Genomic DNA, 16,358 nt, shown 5'->3' on the forward strand with positions numbered 1-16,358 from the left:
CTATATCCCCAGGACAAACCAGGAGCTCACGGAAGTATCTGACAGGAAACATTTTTGTCACACATACCTTTAATTCATTCAGCATATATGCAGATTTCATTTTGATTTTCATTTCAAGAAGCACGATGTGACCTACATTTGAAATAATCCTTAGGAGACTTTGCAATTTGCTGGGATAGCAGCAGAGAAAGCACCAAGGTCTAAACAGGAAAATTTACAAATCGCCAACAGCTACTAGGTTCAGGTTGGGCTTTTCTAGAATCGTGACTGAGAATCTCCGTTTAAGGCAATGAGGACCTTTAATTTTTTCTACAGAATATCTACATGAGAGCTGTAGCCCTCACAGTAATACTGGTTAAATTCAGGATTTTCAGCAGTGGGTTAATATGAATGTGTTCTAAATCACTCTCCTTTCACACATAAAGACACGCTTAAACAGCACAATGCATGAACACTGGTAAACATTTCTAAGCCAATAAAACTTGCCTCTTCATCCTATCTGAAGCAACAGACTTAGTGAGAATGATGAAATTTGTTACATGTAATTGTAAAAATGCCTTTCAAGTTGAAAAAAGAAGCAACGTCTGCTTTTTAAAACTTACATTGAAACTGAAATATGCAATGAACAAGGCTGGGAAGTTAATGAAAGAGAGGTAGACATCATCTGGAAAAAGGGAATTCTGTACAATGGTCACCATCTATATTTTTAGGGATTAGGTTGCTAAACTTACCTTAAAACAAAATGAGGCTAATTCTATGATAGTTTTAAAGGAAGATTGGTGCAGTAAACTCAATACAATATTACATTTTTAGCTCCACGAAGATATTCCTTACTTTTGCTTTTACCATGTAAAATGACTCATCCTTTGTGGGAAGGGCATAATTTTAAATACAGAGCATTCCCAGGCTTATTTTGCGAGGAAATAGTCTTAAGCCCATCATCTCCTACTCATGCGATTCTTCCCACCTGTCATTCGCTGCCCCCTTTTCCAATCCTTTCAGATTCCAAACTCAGTATTCATTAAGACAATTCCAGCTGATTAAAAAGAAGTGAGGATTTTATTAATTAGCTTGGGCAATGTAGAAACAAACCTAAGCTTGTGTATTAGTCAGCTCAGGCAGGCATAACAAAGTAGCACAGCCTGGGGGGCTTAAATAAGAGAAATTTATTTTCTCAGCTCTGGAGGCTGGAGGTCCAAGACCAAGATGCTGGTCAATTTGGTTTCTGGTTTCTCCTTTTTGGCTTATAGATGGCTGCCTTCTTAATGTGTATTCACATGGCAGAGAGCTCTCTGGTGTCTTTTATTATAAGGACACTGATCCTCTAGAATCGGGACCCCATCATTAAGACCTCATTTTACTTTAATTACCTTCTTAAAGGCTCTATTTTTAAATACAGCTACATTGGGGGTTAGGACTTCATATAAATTTGGGAAGGACACAATTAAGTCTATAGCACTTTGTATCAGGTTTGCTTTCACTGTGTTTTTTGTCTTGGGCAAACACTAAGGGAGTCACTTAGATCCTTTCTTTCAGTATCATCTAGACCCTTTGAGTCCTGAGAGCTTTAGCAAACAAACGGGATTGGCCTTGCTACGGGTAGCATATGGATCCTACCCGAGTGGATTTACTACTCAAGCAAGTCTGACCTCACCCAAAGCCCCGCCTCTCAGTCACCTTGACTGAGGGACTGAGTTAATGCAGAAACCTTCACCTTCCTCAACATTTTTTTTTCCTGTTCTGAGTGTGTCCCTAGAAAGAGGGATTTCCTACAAGGCCAGTAGTCCTCCGGGCTCTGGAGTCCTAGAGGCCACAGTGCTTAACCAATGAAGATCATCTCAACACGCTGAAGGTGAAGACCTACATGGTCTGTCCAAACCAAGAGGAGTTCAAGAATCTTGTTCTCATGGGGGAACTACTCACAAAACCCTGGCTCAGAAACCTAATATTAAACAGCAGCCTAGTCTATACATCCTATTGAAGCAAAATAAGTTGACAGAGGAGAGCATGTATTTTGAGTGGCTGCTTGTAGGTACTATTTCATACCTCATGAAAATTAACACGGAAAGGAAGTGCCTCCTCAAAATCAACTACAAAACATTCACATTTTCCTTTTGTGGTTTAGAAAAAGGGGGTAACAAATGTGTTCTATGAATGAAGATGACCGCTTCGTCTAGTGTCCCAAAAGGACATGTTATCCAGTCTCCTAGATTGCTGCAATTGTGATAGTTACATTCCTTCTAAAGTCTTGCCCTTCTCAAATCCAGCCTGGTTCATCTACGAGGCAAGGGTTTGCCTCGTCCCATGTTTGAAAAGTTCTATCACCATCTGCAAAAGGCAAAGAGAGCTCGCCTTCATTGGAAAATGTCCCCTGATTAGACAAATTCCAATAATAAATACTGGAACTTACAGCTTTATAGTATCTAACTTTCAATCAGTTCTTGTCTTCTGCATGTGTGGTTTTATGTATTTTCTAAAGGCATATTACTTTATTCCACAAGAACCACAAGCTAAGGGAGACCAAAAGGTAAGTATCTCTGACTCTTTCTCATTTTCCCCCATGGCAGCACAAACTATAGTGACTGATCATGGAATGGTCATTCCATAAATGCTGGCTAGAAAGCAAATAGCCAAGACGGCATTTTCTATAGCTTTGGACAGATCAACAGGACTGTCACCGCGGGAATCTGGACTCGGCGGACACCCACCTGCACTAGACCTGAACCCTCGACAGCTGCTGGAGATTATACAGCGCCTTGAAATGCTGGAAATTAATTCCTCCTCTGGTATCCCCTCTAATGTGGCCTGTCTTACAGCAGGTCTTAACGTTTCCCCGTCCTTCCAGCCCCAACTACATTCACTTGCTCACTAGGAGTTACTGATTCTAATTCCTTAATGACTGTTAATATGGATCACAGTCCCTTCCAGAAAATCTGGAAATTCAGTCCCACATTTGTTTGAATGTCTACTTTGTGTCAGAGACACAGGCTACCACCACCCTGTTTGAGGTCCCCACTATCGTGAAGTTGAAGAATTGAAAGGGCCTCCTGCCTCGAGTCTCCATTGACCTTCATATTGTTGTCCCTAAACACATGCGAGCTCTGTTTATCTGCACAAAACACTTCAGCTCCTCACCATCATCTTTAGAGTAGTTTTCCAGCATCGACTCTGGAGTTAGGTCGTCAGGGTTCAACCTCGGACCGACTGGTTATAGCTACGGGATTCAGGGTAAGGTGCTCAGCCCCCTGTGTCTGTGCTCTCCAAGCTATAAGGTAAGGATCCTAAGTTTCCTCTCTGCGGGACTGCTTTAAGGATGCTCCAAGGTAGATGTTAAATGCTTCCAGACAGTCTGGACACAGGGACAACTTGAGTGTTAGCACCAACATCACCAGTATTTCCCACCAGATAACCAGCCCTTGAGCTAATGACGCCCCCTTGTCTTCCTAGATTTGACTTTTACAGCACCTCATACTGTGATCTGTGCTACCATTTGTCCTTTACAGGCTGCCCGCCCCCCCACCATACTGAGTCCGCTTGGCAGGCAGAGGTTGTGCTATTTGCGTTTACTCATCCATCTTCATCAGTAGACACATCCTCAGTCGGGCCACAGTGCGGAGCCTGGGCAGGCCAGCGAGCTGATTGGGGGCGATGCAGTTACCTGGGCCATCACCCTGAAACCAACTTATTTCCCCCAAATAACAGGATCCAATACATCAAAATGGATCTTAAATTAGGCCTGGAAGATGTGGGAAAAGTCCTCTTTTTCTCCACAATTTATCTAAACACACTCAACGCTTAATCTGAAGAAATCTTTGACTTGAGACAGTCTTGAGCATAAATGGAGAAAGGCAAGATACCCAACAATGGACTCACACCCGAGACTCTTTGCAGCAGTATTCCAACAAAGGAAACACGAGCAGAACCACAGCAAACCCGTACCTTATTTCTTTCACTTCCCTGATTATAAATATTTTCAGACTTGATGAGATGTTGGTATTAGCACTAAAGCATCCATCATTTATTATTCTTTAAGTAGCCATGTTTATACTTACATGTGTTAACATACAATTACAGCCACATAGCAATATAAATTCAGATCCCAAGTGTTGTTTAAGTAAATGAACATCACTCAGCACTTATTTGTTTTCCATTTTTAAAAAAGGCTTCACTACCTTCTATGTTAATCTTATATTTGTTCCCAGATTTGATCATTCAAAATTCATAGTTTGATGTGAGCAAAGAGTCTGAAAAAACACTGAACATATCCCTATATCCAGATACTCAAATTATCTACAAGTAAGCATGGATCCCTGTTGTTATTTTCCTTTTGAGAAAAAAAATTCAATGTATATTCATCATGATTTTACAAAGAGAAAACACGAACCCAAGGTTCAGTTATCTGTGAACTGGCAAAATACTGTGATAACAGAGGCCTGCTAATTTCTCAAGCTCCAATATTTTCAAACAACACCTATCCACTAAAACAAATAAAAGTAAGGAAAAAAATGCACAAATAATTGACAGATGGTTTTAAGTTGGCACTTGTATATTTGAGAAAGGATTATCTTAAGCTGGTATATTTACTCTGGTCTTTAAAGACTGCTATGTCCAAGTGGTGAAAGGACACTGCTATGAATACTTGCTTAGCGGGAGAAAAATGCTGGCTCTGTGTTTCTCAAGTGACCCAGGTGTCAAGATTTTGATGGAATAGTGGGGGAGGGGGTAGCTGTCTGTTTGTCCATCCGTCTGCTTGCCTCTTCTCATTTGCTGGCCTATCAGGGACGAAGCCACTGAAGCCCGCTCAGCCCCGGAACTGCGACGGAGCTCAGTTAGCTGATTAACAAGAAACAACAGAAACCACATCTTTCAGCAGAAGCTCTTAGTCTCTGCTGACCCAGCAAAGCTGTGCTGATGACAGTGGTAATAAAGCTCAGGAATCGCCAACCATAAAACTAAAATCAAGCCCAGCTTCCAAAATTTGGCAACTTCAGTTGACTCCATCAATCTGACATATCTCTTGCTGTTGACAATTTACCTGTTGCCCTAAATGGGGCTAAATATAAAATTTAAGGATTCAGAGAAACAAAAGATGGAAGCATTCCTCTCTTGTCATTTGTTTTCTCTTTAAAGTTAAACAAGTGAGAAGCTGAATCAGAGACATTTCAAGCACAGCAGCCCTCCTACCATTGTGACAGCATGGATGGACCTGGAAGACATTATGCTGAGTGAAATAAGTCAGTCATGGGAAGACAAATATTGCATGATTCCATTTATACGGCTGAAGGAATAGAAGTAGACAAATGGTGGTCACCAGGGCCGGGGGGAGGGGAACTGGGGAGCTGCTGCTCAATGGGCAGAAATGTACAGTGACACCAGAGTACGTTCCAGAGATCTGCTGTGCAACGCAGTGCCTACTGTTGATACTAGAGTGCTGTGCCCTTAAAAAGTTAAGAGGGTGGATCTCATGCTGAGTGTTCTTACTGCATCCAAACACAAAACAAAACAAAACAAAACCCGAAAACAAAAACGCAAAACACTACCCAAACCAAAGGGACACAAGGGAACTTTTGGAGGTGATGGCTATGGTCATTACCTGGATTGTGGTGATGGTAACAAGAGTATATATATACGTTCAAACTCAAATTGTATATGTTAATTATATGCAATTTTTTGTATACCAATTCTAGCTCAATACAGCTGGAAAAACAAACAAACAAAAAAACCAGAGAAGGCTTCAGTCTGTGTGTAGTTGCTAACTATAATCCCGGTGCTCTCTGTTCAAACTGGAGGACAGCAAAGCTTCCGGGGTGGAGGATTCCCGATGGTTTTTAAAGTCATAGGGGGAATCCTGGTTGTCAAAATCAGGAAAGGGAAAGCATCGATAATTCAGCAGGTACTAAATGAGGGAAAGTGTCAGATGTACAGACAGGAAACTGGAAAACATAATTTTCTTTGGGACCAATTAACGTAAGAGATACTTTGCATACTCTCAATCAGAAAGGTATCAATGTTGTCAGAAGAAGTGAATTTTTTTCCTAATGAAAGTTAACATGACACTTGTATTAATGAAACACGTTCTGAACTACTTCACAGAAAAAAGAAAAGAAGTACTTTAAATACAAATACTATCACAAGGCAAGACTTAGGGATATAAATATTCATGACATATTCCATATGTTTAGTTAGGCTCTATTCTTGACTTTTTTTTTTTCATGGTTTGTTTTTCTAGTAGGAAAGATGCCAAATATTATGAACTTCTACTTCAGAATTTTGGACCCCAGTTTGACCTAACATCACCTTGTTTCATTTGGCAAGCACTATTGTCAAAAATTACATGCACTGATGAATTAATCATTCACGAAAAGAGGAAGAGGAAGAGGCACAGGAAAAAAACTTGAAAAGTGATGTGTCTATGAGCTCTTCTGGCATCTCATGTGGGTTCCAATGTGTTGAAAGCAGCTGAACGGAGAGATGGGAGATCACGCAGACCCTATTACCGTAATTCCTAGACTACTGCCTTCCAAGGAGAAAGGGCCTCATTACTTCCGTTGTCCATTTTGTATCTGGGCTTCTGTATCAACCACACACTAGTGTGAAGATCATCAACCCAAGGGAACTTCTACCACAGAAACCACTTCTCCGCACTACAGAATGATAGCTCTACTACAGGAGAAAAGTGGTATGATAACACCAATTTTATAACCAAAAAAACATTTCCTAAGAGATGTGTTCCCAATTATACAGCATATTATTATATATCAAACCATATTACGAAATGCCCCTGGTAGAGATTTCTGTCTTGTTAACATGCCACAAGTGCTAGCTTTTAACTTGGATTACTTAACAATGGATTTTCTTAAAGAAGAGCTTTCTGTATTCTCAATCTTACACTAAAATATGTGCCCACATTTTATCACATGTACGGTATTCTCCGCCAAAGTATTTTGCTAGTTTGTGACACAAGCAACAAAGGTGACAGGTTAATTTATTTTTCTATTTCTCACCTGCAGGAGTTATATATAAATAGTGACAATCTGTAACTTTTAAAAGGCTGGAGAAAAATCAAAAATATCAGAAATCCTTAATAGTCAAGCATTGATATTCTAGAGTGATTGGTATAAATTATTTCCTGCAAGAGTTATTTAAGATGAAAATAGTCCTCCATGTCTAAACATAAGTCATCATCAAAATTGGCTTTGATTCCAAAAAGTTTAATAAAATGTTTTTTTCTAAGCTAAAATGAATTACTTAGAAAGAGATCCCATGTTCTACTTTGTATTAATACTGCAAAGTCTCTAAATATGCCAGTCTATACAATGATTGAGTAAGCTATTTCTACACACTACAGAATCTACATCAATCTAATTTTCATTCTGAATAAATAGTGGTCGAACCTGTGGATGGAAAAACATTTTTTAAACTGTGGGCTTTTGGATATTGTTTTTATTCAACACGATGCTGAGGAGCCATTACTTCTGAGCATGTTCACCTTTAGCAGAGAAACAACAAGGCCAGTTAGGACCAAATAAAATTGCTGCAATCATTCAAATAATAGCATTCATTTTAGAGCTAAACGAAAAAAAAAAAAGAAAAAAAACTCTAAGACTGAATTCTACCTTAATTGCATTTAATCAACAAATGGGCAAACATGCTAAGCTGTAATCTAAATAACCCAAGGATAGGTTTACAACCTCGACAAGTTAATAACGTTCTCTGGAATAAAACATCAACAGAGGAAGCTGACTTATAACTACACATGTATGATGCGGAGAAATCATATCATGAAAGAAACTACAGTTTTATTTTTGCAAGCGTATGATTGGACCCCTTACCAATGCAGAGGCCAACCAAAACACAATTGGTGGTACAATTCTAATTAGTGTGTCTGAACTATGTTTTGATATCATTCTTGTGTGTGGTTCACAGGCTGAAAGATACCACACACAAAATGTATAATGTTCTAAGATTTCTTATTATCCATCATCCCTCATTAATGTAAAAAGCTAAGCTGGAGAGGAGAACAAATTAGAAGAGCCAGTTCTTTTCTACCCTAAGTTGTCTGAAGGTAAGACTGATGTACAGGTTTTTGACCTCAATGAGATACCACCTCACACCAGTCAGAATGGCTAAAATTAACAAGTCAGGAAACAACAGATGTTGGCGGGGATGTGGAGAAAGGGGACCCCTCCTACACTGTTGGTGGGAATGCAAGCTGGTGCAGCCACTCTGGAAAACAGTATGGAGGTTCCTCAAAAAGTTGAAAATAGAGCTACCATACGACCCAGCAATTGCACTACTGGGTATTTACCCCAAAGATACAAATGTAGGGATCCGAAGGGGTACATGCACCCCGATGTTTATAACAGCAATGTCCACAATAGCCAAACTGTGGAAAGAGCCAAGATGTCCATCAACAGATGAATGGATAAAGAAGATGTGGTATATGGAATATTATGCAGCCATCAAAAGGAATGAGATCTTGCCATTTGCAACGACATGGATGGAACTGGAGGGTATTATGCTGAGCGAAATAAGTCAATCAGAGAAAGACATGTATCATATGACCTCAATGATATGAGGAATTCTTAATCTCAGGAAAAAAACTGAGGGTTGTTGGGGAGGGGGGTGGGGTGGGGGGGATGGGGTGGCTGGGTGATAGACATTGCGGAGGGTATGTGCTATGGTGAGCGCTGTGAATTGTGCAAGACTGTTAAATCACAGATCTGTACCTCTGAAACAAATAATGCAATATTAGTCAAGAAAAAAAAAAGAAGAAGATAGTAGGAGGGGAAGAATGAGGGGGGGAAATCGGAGGGGGAGATGAACCATGAGAGATGATGGACTCTGAAAAACAAACTGAGGGTTCTAGAGGGGACGGGGGTGGGAAGATGGGTTAGCCTGGTGATGGGTATTAAATAGGGCACGTTCTGCATGGAGCACTGGGTGTTATGCACAAACAATGAATCATGGAACACTACATCAAAAACTAATGATGTAATGTATGGTGATTAACAGAACAATAAAAAAAGTTTTTAAAAAAAGTCAAAAAAAAAAAAAAAAAGACTGATGTACAGGTTTTTGGATGCAGGCTAAGTGAGTCACCAGCTTAAGAGAGTCCAGAGAATGAGTATAGGAGTGAGCAAGCTATGGAAATGATATACCGTCAGTGTATAAAAATGCTGTGCTGATTTCTTTTCAGATTCTACTCCTATATGTATCCTGTCACAAAGTAATCTCTTAACTGCTCCCCCTTCTTAGTGAGGATAATAAACCCCAGACTTTGCTGACTAGATGGAGGAGAACACATTTGTCCCTGCAGGGAGTGAGCTACTGACCACAGCTCTCTCACTCCAAATCAAGTAACTTCACATTCTTAGGTAAAGGGTACAAACACTTCTGCCAATTTCTACGTGGCTTGCTCTTGAATCCATCATTATTGTATGGAAATCATCAAATGTCTTTGCAAAGATTTAGCTATAAAAATCTTATTACAGTGATATTTATTTATTTTTTAATTTATTATGTTATGTTAATCACCATACATTACATCATTAGTTTTTGATGTAGTGTTCCATGATTCATTGTTTGTGGATAACACCCAGTGCTCCATGCAATACATGCCCTCCCCAATACCCATCACCGGGCTAGCCCATCTCCCCACCCCCCTCTAGAACCCTCAGTTTGTTTCTCAGAGTCCATAGTCTCTCATGGTTCATCTCCCCCTTCGATTCCCCCCCTTCATTTTTTACAGTGATACTTATAATAGTAAAAAAATAACCTGTTAACCCAAATATCCAACAACTAGGAATAGATTAATCATTGTGTTTTTAAATAACAGAATACTAGCAAGCTTTTTAAAAACATTTTATATTGCTATTTGACATAGAAACTAAACCTTTATAACCTTTTTTTTCAAGATTTATTTATTTGAGGGGCACCTGGGTGGCTCAGTTGTTAAGCATCTGCCTTCGGCTCAGGTCATGATCCCAGGGTCCTGGGATCAAGCTCCGCATCGGGCTCCCTGCTCCGCGGGAAGCCTGCTTCTCCCTCTCCCACTCCCCCTGCTTATGTTTCCTCTCTCGCTGTGTCTCTCTCTGTCAAATAAATAAATAAAATCTTAAAAAAAAAAAAAGATTTATTTATTTGAGAGAGAGTGAGCAAGAGCGTGAGCTTGAGTGGAGGGGATGGCAGAGGGAGAGAGAGAATCTCAAGCAGATTCCCTGCTGAGCATGGAGCCTGATGTGGGGCTTGATCCCATGACCCTAGCCCTAAGATCATGTTCTGAGCCGAAATCAAGAGTCAGATGCTTAACTGGCTTAACTACCCAGGCTCCCCTATAACCTCTTTAAAGGTTTATACCCTTTTTCATTTCACATATTGTGAATAAGCTAACCCATTTCCAATAAAAAGTATTTTAACTGAAAGAGATCTAGATTTAAATACCAATTGTTAAGTCATGAACTCTAGTTGGTGGGATTGTGAATTCTGTTTTCTTTCTTCTTGCTTATCTGAATTTTCTAATTTTTTCTACAAGACATATAAATCACTCTTAAAGTTAGAAAAATAAACCCAAAAAGTTTTTAGAAACATTCATTGTGTCCATTCTGTTTTCTTCACTTGACTGTATTTCTATGATATTACAGTAGGTTCATACATGTTTATCTTTGAATCTGCCCTAAAAGACAGAAGTCAAAACACATCCAAGAAAATAAATGATGTCTTCTGAAACCCTTCATTTGCACATCCAGTGGAAATCCCTGCTGTGGTGTTTTCCTCCCATTCCATCTCCTGCCCAGAGACAAACAGCCATAAATCATGTCTGCTAATATGGCGGCACTGGAGACAATGAGCATCACCTGTGTTTGCAGGGAACTGTGGCAGGGCCCTCAACCAACTTCCTCACAAGGGGAACCCTGATGATTCTTTGATGACTCTTTTCCTGACAATACACGTTAACTTTTAAAATATCTGAATGTTCTCAGGAGGTCAAAGACAGCCCCCTCCAGCCCCCGCCATCCCAAGTCTGTGCCTATAAAATTTATCTCCATTTTGACAAAACTAAAGAACTTCAAAGAAAAAGGAAAAATGAGAAAACATGAAAGATGGTAGTTCCAAGGACACAGGGAAGAGAGAACAGAGGACCCCTTCTTGAACATATAAAAAATGGTTTACACATTTTCTACATGAATTCTTAGAGAAAGGCAGATCCTAGATGCTAAACAGGTTTAACCAAAATCTACAGTTTGAAAATAATTTAAAAGCAAAAACTTCATATAAAACTCAAGTACTAACAGTAATAAACACGTGACTATAGATTAGCTGCCGCAGCCGGGTACTGCTCCTATCTAGGATAAACTGATTACTAGGTGAGACAATGTAATTTTACTGAGGCCTTTGTTTCTTCATTTATAAAAACAAAGACAATATTTACCAAGGATCAACAAATTAAGAGAGTGCAATTTCTGACTCAATGTAATAATTTACTCATATGATTTAGTCTCTTATAGGCTCCTTAAATACAAAATCATGCCTATCACGCTACCAACAGGCCCTGGCAGCTGTGTGGCCCATGGTACCATCATCTGAGACAGTAAACGAATGGAGAAGACCAGAAGGAAGGAGGGGGTGCTCAGATGAGGGCACTGTGACTAATTCAGTTTATACATTTTGAATTTAAGGTGTCAAAAGAATGTCAGTGTGAAAAAGTCTCAGATGTAGGTGGGGCTACAGATCTGTGGCTCATTTAATTGTCCTGGGAATCAGAGGGTTTTTTTGTTTCTTTCCACAAAGATTTCATTCAAATGAATGAAGCTTTCATTCAACCTTTCGTTTTGTTCATTCAACAAACATTTCATTTACATGAATGAACTCTTTTACTCACTTGTTTTTTGTTTTTTGTTTTTAAGATTTTATTTATGGGATACCTGGGTGGCTCAGTCAGTTAAGCGTCTGTCTTCAGCTCAGGTCATGTCAGGATTAAGTCCCGCATCAGCATCAGGCTCCTTGCTCAGCGGGGAGTCTGCTTCTCCCTCTGCCTCTGCCCCCAACTCATACTCACTCTCTCTCTCACAAAAATAAATAAAATCTTTAAAAATTCTTTTTCATTTATTTATTTGAGAGAAAGAGAGAGCACAAGCAGGGGGAGTGGCAGAGGGAGAGGGAGAAGCAGGCTCCCCACATCACATAAAACTAGCCATTTTAAAGTGTATCAGCTCAGTGGCATCTAGTATATTCACAATGTTGTGCAACCACCATCTTTATCTACTTCCAAATCATTTCCATCATCCCAGAAAGAAACCCTGTACCCATTAAACAGTCACTCCCCATTCCTCCTCCCTTAGCCCCTGGAAACCACTAATCTGCCTTCTGTCTGTATGGATTTACTTATTCTGATTATTTTATGAATGGAATAATTTAATATGTGATCTTTTGTGACAGCTTCTTTCACTACGTGTCTGAGCTTCATCCATCCATATTGTAGCATGTGTGTCTGTGCTTTTTCCTCTTTGTGTCCAAATAATATCCCACTGTATGGATATACCACACTTTGTTTATCCATTCATCCATTAATGGACACTTGGGTTGTTTCTGCCTTTTTGCTGTTGTGAATAGTGCTGCTATGAACATGAACATGCAAGTATTTGTTTGATTACCCGTTTTTAATTCTGTGGGTTATACACCTAGCAGTGGGATTGCTGGGTCATATGACAATCCCATATTTAAATTTTTGAAGAAAGCAAATTGTTTAAGTTCTCTAGATGATTCAGTGTAAACCTAGAGTTGAGAATCACTAATGCAGAAGGTGAATGAAGCCATGGAGATAAATGGAATGCACCAGGGAGAAGATATGGGTGGGAATATGATAAGGCCAAAGGCAAAACCTTGGAAATATATTTCAAAGGTTGTTGAAAAGATCCCATAAGGAAGATACATATGTAGGAGGAAAAAGAAGTGTCACAGAAATAGATGAGAATCCAGTGGGGGGAGCCACTGACATCAGCTGCTGAGGAGGAATCAAGAAAGAAATTGAGAATCTGTCGCATGTGGTAAGATGGAGGTCAATGGAGTCTGGAGATGTGCTAGCTTCACTGAAGCCCTGCTTTCAAGGAGTTGAGGCCCACATGAGACGCAAAGTAGAAAAGAGGGGAGTACTGTAATACACACTCTTATTCACTATTCCATGACACCCAGGAACACACAGGACAGATATCAAGCCTACCACAAAAATGTTATTAGGTCAATCAGTTTATACCTCAACAAATAATGTGGCGCTGTCCCTGGCAGCTCCAGCAGTAAGCCAAGTAGAGTACAGACCTGTACCTGTTTTGCTGACCTTTTATGACCTTTCTAGGATTTTAACTACATGGAAAATATTTGGGTATAATAATATATAATTAGCTAAATTGTTTGAGTCTAACGTCAGCAAAATACTTAACAAATTCTTACATTATTTCCCCCATTTTCTGCCTAAAACATTGTTTTAGCTTGAAAGTATTTTTCAGTTTTTATAAAACATTCACCAGTCTCTGAATCAATATTGATGGCCAACAGAGCTTCATGATTTCACTTAAGTCATTTTCCAAAAGAAATTATTTTCTTCTATTATTAGAGAAAAGGGTAAACTTTACAATGATTGCATTTTAAAGATGAAAAGTGAGAATTAAGGTCAACCTTATGTTTGAAGTCACATTAAATTTAACTTAGGTTTAAATTCTCAATGAGTAGTAAGCAACATCTGAAGTACATGAGTGCTTTTATTAAAAAAAGAAAAAAAGGTATGTGTTGATTTTTTTTTTTTAAATCTTGAGTGTGAGACCAGCCAAGAAATGTCTCCTGGAGCGGTAAAGTAGTAAACTATCCTAGATTCCTTTTTTCAATTAGTGCTTCTATTCTGTAGACAGTAACAGTATTTAATTTGAAATTTCCTCTTTCTGGGCCAATTCCAGTTTGAACTCCTTCCTGGGAAGCCTTTGAGTGTACAGCTTTATGTGACACACAAAGCCCTCTGAAAGCAGCCAAAGAAAGAAGGGGAAAAAGATGTTTTTCTTTAGTATCAAGCACCTGGCAAGCAAAGAACATGTTCCTGTAAAGCCTTGAAGGCATTCCTGATCTCCCCGGAGAATCCAAACGGACTCGTTTGGATTTCCCTTTGAAAAACCCATGAAGTGAGAGCACGTTTGCTTTGATTTACAGTTTACCAGACTTTTCCATGTTGTTTCTTGTTGCTTGTTTCTGTTCACCAACAAGTCAGGTTGATGGCCTCTTGACCAACTCACAGTTGGCAGGGAAAGGGACTCCTTTACCATGACTTCTGGCCCTGGCCCTGGCCCACAACCTCGAGTGCTGAGGACCTCACAGAAATCAGGGACCTACTCAGCAGCGTTATAACACAGACACAAAGAGGAAATCACGAGAAAAGAGCATTTCACCACAACTCCTCCCCTTATTGCCATTTGCATGTCTCTGAGCTAAACTACCCAAATGGAACCCAGGAAAGAAAGCATAGTATCAGCTACTTAAAAAAGGGAACCACTGGATAGGACACCAAAGCACAGGATGAAAGAATAAACAGATACATTGGACTTCATCAAAATTAAAATCTTTTGTGCTGTCAACAATACTTTCAAGAAGATGAAAAGACAGCCAATAGAATGGGAGAAAATATTTGTAAACCATATTTCTGATAAGATACTTGTATCCAGCATACATAAAGAACACTTACAATTCAATAATAAAAAGACAAACAATCCAATTTAAAAATGGACTTGAACAGGCATTTCTCCAAAGAATATATACAAATGGGGGCACCTGGGTGGCTCAGTCAGTTAAGCATCTGCCTTCAGCTCAGGTCATGATCTCAGGGTTCTGGGAGGGAGCCCTAAGTCGGGCTCCTTGCTCAGTGGGGAGTCTGCTTCTCCCTCTCCCTCTGTGCGCTCTCGCACTCTCTCTCGCGCGCGCGCTCTTTCTCAAGTAAATAAATAAAATCTTTTTTAAAAAACGAATATATATAAAAGGCCAATAAGCACATGAAAGGATGCTCAACATCATTAACCATCAGGGAAATGCAATCAAAACTATGAGATACCACTTTACAACCACTAGGCTAAACAATGAAAAAGATAATAATCAATGGATGGATGCGGACAAGCTAGAACACTCACAAACTGCTGGTGGGAATATAAAAGGGTGTAGCCACTTTGGAAACCAGTCTGACAGTTCTTCAAGACATTAAACATAGAATTACCAGCTGACCCAGCATTTCTACTCCTTGGTATACACCCAAAAGAAATGAAAACAGATGTCCATACAAAAATTTGTACATGAATCCTCATAGCAGCATTACTCATAATGGTCGAAAAGTATAAACAATCCAAATGCTAACCAAGATGGATGACTAGCAATGGTATATCCATACCATTGGAATATTATTCAGCTGGGAAAAGGAATGAGGTACTGATATATTCCACAACATGGATGAACCTTGAAAACATTATGCTGAGTGAAAGAAATCAGAAAAAGACCACATCTTATATAACTGCATTCATATGAAATGTCCCTAATAGGTAAATCTGTACAGATAAGAAAGCAGAATTGTGGCTGTTTAGTATTGAGGGAAGTTAGGGGAGGGTAAAGGAAGATGGGGATTGATTAATAATAGATAATAGGGTTTCTTTTGGGGGTGATTAAAATATTCTAAAATTGGTTGTGGTGATGGTTACAAAACTCTCTGAATATACTAAAAGCCATTGAACTATACACTCTAAATGGGTGAATTGTATGATATGTGAATTATATCTCAATAAAGTTGTTTAAAAAAAAAGAAATGATGGGAGATCATCATAAAACCAGGAAGCATGGCCTTTCATTTCCAAATGCTCTGGTCATTCCTCACTATGTCAGGTGCCTTTCAGCTACACCAAGTTTCCTGACTTAGAGGTAACACCAAGTTCTCATTCATTGTTTCAGACACATTTGAATTTTTCCTCCCCCACCACCCCGAGGTCCTTGAACATCCTACAACCACAGCACAACAGCTACATTCTCTTCTACCATGGAGCCTCCACCAGCCGCCACCCCAGTTCTCCTTGGCCTTTGATGACCTGTTCCAAATTACGGAAAGGGATCAAAAGAGCAGGATAAAATGAGAGAGAACTATCATCATGTGAAGACAGTTCAGGGTTCTGAGTAGGGAGGTGTATTCATGGGGGAATGGCAACAAACTCTTTGGTCTCAGATAAGAACCACTGGGAGTGGGGAGCAAGGTTGGGGAGACAAGGGAGAGATTTTCCTAATAGCTTTCTCCCAGACTTACTGGCCGTCCCAAACATGAGAGGTCTGGGTAGAGAGGACTGGCAGAT

At 39.6% G+C, this 16,358-nt stretch overlaps 1 protein-coding gene across 5 annotated transcripts in view; it reads right to left on the reverse strand.

The window, feature by feature from the left end:
- Window positions 1–16,358, reverse strand: part of LOC116631775 (phospholipid-transporting ATPase IB) — a 590,846-nt gene that overhangs the window by 281,451 nt on the left and 293,037 nt on the right. The window lies entirely within an intron of this gene.

This window comes from Phoca vitulina, unplaced genomic scaffold (genome assembly GCF_004348235.1).
Source record: "Phoca vitulina isolate PV1807 unplaced genomic scaffold, GSC_HSeal_1.0 scaffold5, whole genome shotgun sequence".
In the NCBI taxonomy this organism is placed as follows: domain Eukaryota; kingdom Metazoa; phylum Chordata; class Mammalia; order Carnivora; family Phocidae; genus Phoca; species Phoca vitulina.